This window comes from Rutidosis leptorrhynchoides, chromosome 7, assembly GCF_046630445.1.
Source record: "Rutidosis leptorrhynchoides isolate AG116_Rl617_1_P2 chromosome 7, CSIRO_AGI_Rlap_v1, whole genome shotgun sequence".
In the NCBI taxonomy this organism is placed as follows: Eukaryota; Viridiplantae; Streptophyta; class Magnoliopsida; order Asterales; family Asteraceae; genus Rutidosis; species Rutidosis leptorrhynchoides.
The window spans coordinates 207358920-207368584 of NC_092339.1; positions in this window are offsets into that span (position 1 = coordinate 207358920).

Sequence of the window (9665 nt, forward strand, 5' to 3'; positions counted from 1 at the left end):
GTTCAATATGAAACCATAGCAATTTGATTCACTCAAAACGGATTTAAAATGAAGAAGTTATGGGTAAAACAAGATTGGATAATTTTTCTCATTTTAGCTACGTGAAAATTGGTAACAAATCTATTCCAACCATAAATTAATCAACTTGTATTGTATATTATGTAATCTTGAGATACCATAGACACGTATACAATGTTTCGACCTATCATGTCGACACATCTATATATATTTCGGAACAACCATAGACACTCTATATGTGAATGTTGGAGTTAGCTATACAGGGTTGAGGTTGATTCCAAAATATATATAGTTTGAGTTGTGATCAATACTGAGATACGTATACACTGGGTCGTGGATTGATTCAAGATAATATTTATCGATTTATTTCTGTACATCTAACTGTGGACAACTAGTTGTAGGTTACTAACGAGGACAGCTGACTTAATAAACTTAAAACATCAAAATATATTAAAAGTGTTGTAAATATATTTTGAACATACTTTGATATACATGTATATATTGTTATAGGTTCGTGAATCAACCAGTGGCCAAGTCTTACTTCCCGACGAAGTAAAAATCTGTGAAAGTGAGTTATAGTCCCACTTTTAAAATCTAATATTTTTGGGATGAGAATACATGCAGGTTTTATAAATGATTTACAAAATAGACACAAGTACGTGAAACTACATTCTATGGTTGAATTATCGAAATCGAATATGCCCCTTTTTATTAAGTCTGGTAATCTAAGAATTAGGGAACAGACACCCTAATTGACGCGAATCCTAGAGATAGATCTATTGGGCCTAACAAACCCCATCCAAAGTACCGGATGCTTTAGTACTTCGAAATTTATATCATATCCGAAGGGTGTCCCGGAATGATGGGGATATTCTTATATATGCATCTCGTTAATGTCGGTTACCAGGTGTTCACCATATGAATGATTTTTATCTCTATGTATGGGGTGTGTATTGAAATATGAAATCTTGTGGTCTATTATTATGATTTGATATATATAGGTTAAACCTATAACTCACCAACATTTTTGTTGACGTTTTAAGCATGTTTATTCTCAGGTGATTATTAAGATCTTCCGCTGTCGCATACTTAAATAAGGACGAGATTTGGAGTCCATGCTTGTATGATATTGTATAAAAACTGCATTCAAGAAACTTATTTTGTTGTAACATATTTGTATTGTAAACCATTATGTAATGGTCGTGTGTAAACAGGATATTTTAGATTATCATTATTTGATAATCTACGTAAAGCTTTTTAAACCTTTATTGATGAAATAAAGGTTATGGTTTGTTTTAAAATGAATGCAGTCTTTGAAAAACGTCTCATATAGAGGTCAAAACCTCGCAACGAAATCAATTAATATGGAACGTTTTTAATCAATAAGAACGGGACATTTCAGTTGGTATCCGAGCGTTGGTCTTAGAGAACCAGAAAATTTGCATTAGTGTGTCTTATCGAGTTTGTTAGGATGCATTAGTGATTCTGGACTTCGACCGTGTTTTCTTTAAAAATGATTGCTTAACATTTTTGTTGGAAACTATATATTTTTAACATATGAATATTATGTGATATATTAATCTCTTAACGCGTTTGATATTATGTGATAGATGTCTACCTCTAGAACAAGTCCCATTGACTCACCTAATAATAATGAAGAGTCAAATGTAAATTGGAATGATTCGTGGACTGATTCACAAGTTCCCGAAGAGGAACCGGAAGAAGAGTCGGAACCGGAAGAAGAATCGGAACCGGAAGAAGAATCGGAACCGGATGAAGAAATAGAACCGGTGGGGGAAATAATAAAACGGTTAAGTAAAAGAAAATCCTCAACCAACCGACCAAAGTTAATTATGGTCAATGGTGTTTCCGCCAAGGAAGCAAAATATTGGGAGGATTACCAATTCTCCGATGAATCGGATTCCGACGAGAATTCCGATGATGTTATAGAAATTACCCCAACTGAATTTAAAAAGGCAAAAGAAAATAATAAGGGAAAGGGCATAAAAATAGAGAAATCTAATTCCAACCCCGATGAACTTTATATGTATCGTCAACCCCCGAAGTCCTTAAGTTGTAACAATGACCCGGGAACCTCTAAACCACCAGGTTTTTCTAAACCAATGTGGACAACGACGGCTCGTATTAGGGGAACATCATATATCCCTAGAAACTTGGCAAAACGAACCAAAACCGAAGAAGAAGAAACGAGCGAGTCGGAATAAGATAGTTGTATTCGTGTGGTGTAATATATGGAATATAGTGTTCTTATGCTTTATGATATATGTAAAAATTGCTTGTATTAATAAGTATTTTTTTTTTATGAATCTAACTCTTGTCTATTTTACAGTTTAAAAACACAAAATGGATAGACAACCCAATATTTTAAGAGACCTACCCGGAGACATGATTGATGAAATCTTGTCTAGAGTCGGCCAGAATTCTTCGGCACAACTATTTAAGGCGAGATCAGTTTGTAAGACATTCGATGAACGTTCCAAGAATGTCTTGGTTTATAAGAGACTTTCGTTTGAAAGATGGGGGATATCACATTGGGAAACCCATAAGTTACGATGTGTTTACTTTGACGCATATATTGCGGGGAACCCAAATGCTATTTTACGCAACGGGTTAAGAAATTATTTTGACTCAATATATCCGAATATTGGACTTCGTGATTTAGAAAAAGCGGCTAACATGCAACATAAAGAAGCATGTTATGCTTACGGATTAGTAATGTTCGCTTCTCACCAAAGTGAGAACAAGAACATCGGGCTACAACTATTAAACAAAACGTTTCCACAAGTGACGGAGTCGGTAATTGGGGTAAGAAATGAGGTTTTTAGATTGTTACGGGACTGTTGGACATTACGTAACCCTCGTCCCTTTGATGACGTTACAACACGCTGTCTTATCAACGGCCATAACGGTTATGTTGCACAAGACCAAGGATGGGAAGTAGTCCTAGTAAAACCAGAATGCATGACTTGTTTCTGGACGTATGAATTACGTGTCTTTATTGCCTTTGCCGAACGACTTGTGTACTAGCTAGAATTGTCTTCACAACTATCTTGTATCAAAGTTATTGTGTGCTATATTTCATGCTTTATGTAAAATAAGCGGTATTGTAATTTTGTAAAATATTGTATAAAAGTTTGAACGCGAAATATTATTACAATCAGTTTTTCATATAGAATTGTAGTAGTTGAATTGTATATTAGCTACTAAGTATGAACTTAACGGGTAGGTACTACCCGAATTTAAACTTATAAAACGCTAATATGAAGAAAAAGCTTTTATAAATGAGTTCATATTATGCTACGAAATACTATTAACTACTCTTAATATTCTGTATGATTAACTTGTTCCATTTAACTATTTTGAAGGAAATGGCACCGACTACTCGACACACCGTGAATATGAATGAAGAGGAATTCCGTACTTTTCTAGCTTCAAACATAGCCGCAGTACAGGCTGCGCTACATACCAACAATAACCTTGGATCTAGCAGTACAGGAAATCGTGTAGGATGCACCTACAAAGAATTCACTGCCTGCAAACCTTTGGAATTTGATGGAACCGAAGGACCGATCGGATTGAAACGGTGGACCGAGAAGGTTGAATCGGTGTTTGCCATAAGTAAGTGTACTGAAGAGGACAAAGTGAAGTACGCTACGCATACCTTCACAGGTTCTGCGTTAACATGGTGGAATACCTATCTAGAGCAAGTGGGACAAGATGATGCGTACGCACTACCGTCGTCAGCATTCAAGCACTTGATGAACGAGAAGTACCGTCCCAGAACCGAGGTCAATAAGCTCAAGACAGAACTTAGAGGGTTACGAACCCAAGGATTTGATATTACCACGTACGAAAGACGATTCACAGAATTGTGCCTATTGTGTCCGGGAGCATTCGAAGATGAGGAAGAGAAGATCGACGCGTTTGTGAAAGGACTACCGGAAAGAATCCAAGAAGATATAAGTTCACACGAGCCCGCCTCCATACAACAGGCATGTAGAATGGCTCACAAACTAGTGAACCAGATTGAAGAAAGAATCAAAGAACAGACTGCTGAAGAGGCCAATGTGAAGCAAGTCAAAAGAAAGTGGGAGGAAAACGGTGATAAGAATCACCAATACAACAACAACAGCAATTACAACAATAATCGCAACAATTATCCCAACAATCGCAACATCAATCGCAACTACAACAAACGGCCCAACAACAACAACAACAACAACAACAACAGCAACTACAACCATCATCCGAACAACAATAATAACCGCAACAACAACAACAATCAGAAGCAACTATGCCAAAGGTGTGAAAAGAATCACTCGGGGTTCTGCACCAAATTTTGCAACAAGTGTAAAAGAAATGGTCATAGCGCGGCGAAGTGTGAGGTCTACGGACCAGGGGTTAATAGAACGAAAGGAACAAATGGTGTCGGAACGAGTAATGGCGGAGCAAGTAGTGTCGGAGCAAGTTATGCCAATGTAGTTTGTTATAAATGTGGAAAACCAGGCCACATTATTAGAAATTGCCCGAACCAGGAGAACACGAATGGACAAGGCCGTGGAAGAGTTTTCAATATTAATGCGGCAGAGGCACATGAAGACCCGGAGCTTGTTACGGGTACGTTTCTTATTGACAATAAATCTGCTTACGTTTTATTTGATTCGGGTGCGGATAGAAGCTATATGAGTAGAGATTTTTGTGCTAAATTAAGTTGTCCATTGACGCCTTTGGATAGTAAATTTTTACTCGAATTAGCAAATGGTAAATTAATTTCAGCAGATAATATATGTCGGAATCGAGAAATTAAACTGGTTAGCGAAACATTTAAGATTGATTTGATACCAGTAGAGTTAGGGAGTTTTGATGTGATAATCGGTATGGACTGGTTGAAAGAAGTGAAAGCGGAGATCGTTTGTTACAAAAATGCAATTCGCATTATACGAGAAAAAGGAAAACCCTTAATGGTGTACGGAGAAAAGGGCAACACGAAGCTACATCTTATTAGTAATTTGAAGGCACAAAAACTAATAAGAAAAGGTTGCTATGCTGTTCTAGCACACGTCGAGAAAGTACAAACTGAAGAAAAGAGCATCAATGATGTTCCCATTGCAAAAGAATTTCCCGATGTATTTCCGAAAGAATTACCGGGATTACCCCCACATCGATCCGTTGAATTTCAAATAGATCTTGTACCAGGAGCTGCACCAATAGCTCGTGCTCCTTACAGACTCGCACCCAGCGAGATGAAAGAACTACAAAGCCAATTACAAGAACTTTTAGAGCGTGGTTTCATTCGACCAAGCACATCACCGTGGGGAGCTCCTGTTTTGTTTGTCAAGAAGAAAGTGTAGTGACCCGAACTTTTCCATGTTTATATATATTAATTGAGATTGATATTTACATGATTAAATGTTTCCAACATGTTAAGCAATCAAACTTGTTAAGACTTGATTAATTGAAATATGTTTCATATAGACAATTGACCACCCAAGTTGATCGGTGATTCACGAACGTTAAAACTTGTAAAAACTATATGATGACATATATATGGATATATATATATATATAGTTAACATGATACTATGATAAGAAAACATATCATAAAGTATATTAACAATGAACTACATATGTAAAAACAAGACTACTAACTTAATGATTTTTAAACGAGACATATATGTAACGATTATCGTTGTAAAGACATTTAATGTATATATATCATATTAAGAGATATTCATACATGATAATATCATGATAATATAATAATTTAAAATCTCATTTGATATTATAAACATTGGGTTAACAACATTTAACAAGATCGTTAACCTAAAGGTTTCAAAACAACACTTACATGTAACGACTAACGATGACTTAACGACTCAGTTAAAATGTATATACATGTAGTGTTTTAATATGTATTTATACACTTTTGAAAGACTTCAATACACTTATCAAAATACTTCTACTTAACAACAATGCTTACAATTACATCCTCGTTCAGTTTCATCAACAATTCTACTCGTATGCACCCGTATTCGTACTCGTACAACACACAGCTTTTAGATGTATGTACTATTGGTATATACACTCCAATGATCAGCTCTTAGCAGCCCATGTGAGTCACCTAACACATGTGGGAACCATCATTTGGCAACTAGCATGAAATATCTCATAAAATTACAAAAATATGAGTAATCATTCATGACTTATTTACATGAAAACAAAATTACATATCCTTTATATCTAATCCATACACCAACGACCAAAAACACCTACAAACACTTTCATTCTTCAATTTTCTTCATCTAATTGATCTCTCTCAAGTTCTATCTTCAAGTTCTAAGTGTTCTTCATAAATTCCAAAAGTTCTAGTTTCATAAAATCAAGAATACTTTCAAGTTTGCTAGCTCACTTCCAATCTTGTAAGGTGATCATCCAACCTCAAGAAATCTTTGTTTCTTACAGTAGGTTATCATTCTAATACAAGGTAATAATCATATTCAAACTTTGGTTCAATTTCTATAACTATAACAATCTTATTTCAAGTGATGATCTTACTTGAACTTGTTTTCGTGTCATGATTCTGCTTCAAGAACTTCGAGCCATCCAAGGATCCATTGAAGCTAGATCCATTTTTCTCTTTTCCAGTAGGTTTATCCAAGGAAATTAAGGTAGTAATGATGTTCATAACATCATTCGATTCATACATATAAAGCTATCTTATTCGAAGGTTTAAACTTGTAATCACTAGAACATAGTTTAGTTAATTCTAAACTTGTTCGCAAACAAAAGTTAATCCTTCTAACTTGACTTTTAAAATCAACTAAACACATGTTCTATATCTATATGATATGCTAACTTAATGATTTAAAACCTGGAAACACGAAAAACACCGTAAAACCAGATTTACGCCGTCGTAGTAACACCGCGGGCTGTTTTGGGTTAGTTAATTAAAAACTATGATAAACTTTGATTTAAAAGTTGTTATTCTGAGAAAATGATTTTTATTATGAACATGAAACTATATCCAAAAATTATGGTTAAACTCAAAGTGGAAGTATGTTTTCTAAAATGGTCATCTAGACGTCGTTCTTTCGACTGAAATGACTACCTTTACAAAAACGACTTGTAACTTATTTTTCCGACTATAAACCTATACTTTTTCTGTTTAGATTCATAAAATAGAGTTCAATATGAAATCATAGCAATTTGATTCACTCAAAACGGATTTAAAATGAAGAAGTTATGGGTAAAACAAGATTGGATAATTTTTCTCATTTTAGCTACGTGAAAATTGGTAACAAATCTATTCCAATCATAACTTAATCAACTTGTATTGTATATTATGTAATCTTGAGATACCATAGACACGTATACAATGTTTCGACCTATCATGTCGACACATCTATATATATTTCGGAACAACCATAGACACTCTATATGTGAATGTTGGAGTTAGCTATACAGGGTTGAGGTTGATTCCAAAATATATATAGTTTGAGTTGTGATCAATACTGAGATACGTATACACTGGGTCGTGGATTGATTCAAGATAATATTTATCGATTTATTTCTGTACATCTAACTGTGGACAACTAGTTATAGGTTACTAACGAGGACAGCTGACTTAATAAACTTAAAACATCAAAATATATTAAAAGTGTTGTAAATATATTTTGAACATACTTTAATATATATGTATATATTGTTATAGGTTCGTGAATCAACAGTGGCCAAGTCTTACTTCCCGACGAAGTAAAAATCTGTGAAAGTGAGTTATAGTCCCACTTTTAAAATCTAATATTTTTGGGATGAGAATACATGCAGGTTTTATAAATGATTTACAAAATAGACACAAGTACGTGAAACTACATTCTATGGTTGAATTATCGAAATCGAATATGCCCCTTTTTATTAAGTCTGGTAATCTAAGAATTAGGGAACAGACACCCTAATTGACGCGAATCCTAAAGATATATCTATTGGGCCTAACAAACCCCATCCAAAGTACCGGATGCTTTAGTACTTCGAAATTTATATCATATCCGAAGGGTGTCCCGGAATGATGGGGATATTCTTATATATGCATCTTGTTATTGTCGGTTACCAGGTGTTCACCATATGAATGATTTTTATCTCTATGTATGGGATGTGTATTGAAATATGAAATCTTGTGGTCTATTGTTACGATTTGATATATATAGGTTAAACCTATAACTCACCAACATTTTTGTTGACGTTTAAAGCATGTTTATTCTCAGGTGAATATTAAGAGCTTCCGCTGTTGCATACTAAAATAAGGACAAGATTTGGAGTCCATGTTTGTATGATATTGTGTAAAAACTGCATTCAAGAAACTGATTTCGATGTAACATATTTGTATTGTAAACCATTATGTAATGGTCGTGTGTAAACAGGATATTTTAGATTATCATTATTTGATAATCTACGTAAAGCTTTTTAAACCTTTATTTATGAAATAAAGGTTATGGTTTGTTTTAAAAATGAATGCAGTCTTTGAAAAACGTCTCATATAGAGGTCAAAACCTCGCAACGAAATCAATTAATATGGAACGTTTTTAATCAATAAGAACGGGACATTTCAGTTGGTATCCGAGCGTTGGTCTTAGAGAACCAGAAAATTTGCATTAGTGTGTCTTATCGAGTTTGTTAGGATGCATTAGTGAGTCTGGACTTCGACCGTGTTTTCTTTAAAAATGATTGCTTAACATTTTTGTTGGAAACTATATATTTTTAACATATGAATATTATGTGATATATTAATCTCTTAACGTGTTTGATATTATGTGATAGATGTCTACCTCTAGAACAAGTCCCATTGACTCACCTAATAATAATGAAGAGTCAAATGTAAATTGGAATGATTTGTGGACTGATTCACAAATTCCCGAAGAGGAACCGGAAGAAGAGTCGGAACCGGAAGAAGAATCGGAACCGGAAGAAGAATCGGAACCGGATGAAGAAATAGAACCGGTGGGGGAAATAATAAAACGGTTAAGTAAAAGAAAATCCTCAACCAACCGACCAAAGTTAATTATGGTCAATGGTGTTTCCGCCAAGGAAGCAAAATATTGGGAGGATTACCAATTCTCCGATGAATCGGATTCCGACGAGAATTCCGATGATGTTATAGAAATTACCCCAACTGAATTTAAAAAGGCAAAAGAAAATAATAAGGGAAAGGGCATAAAAATAGAGAAATCTAATTCCAACCCCGATGAACTTTATATGTATCGTCAACCCCCGAAGTCCTTAAGTTGTAACAATGACCCGGGAACCTCTAAACCACCAGGTTTTTCTAAACCAATGTGGACAACGACGGCTCGTATTAGGGGAAAATCATATATCCCTAGAAACTTGGCAAAACGAACCAAAACCGAAGAAGAAGAAGAAACGAGCGAGTCGGAATAAGATAGTTGTATTCGTGTGGTGTAATATATGTAATATAGTGTTCTTATGCTTTATGATATATGTAAAAATTGCTTGTATTAATAAGTATTTTTTTATGAAACTAACTCTTGTCTATTTTACAGTTTAAAAACACAAAATGGATAGACAACCCAATATTTTAAGAGACCTACCCGGAGACATGATTGATGAAATCTTGT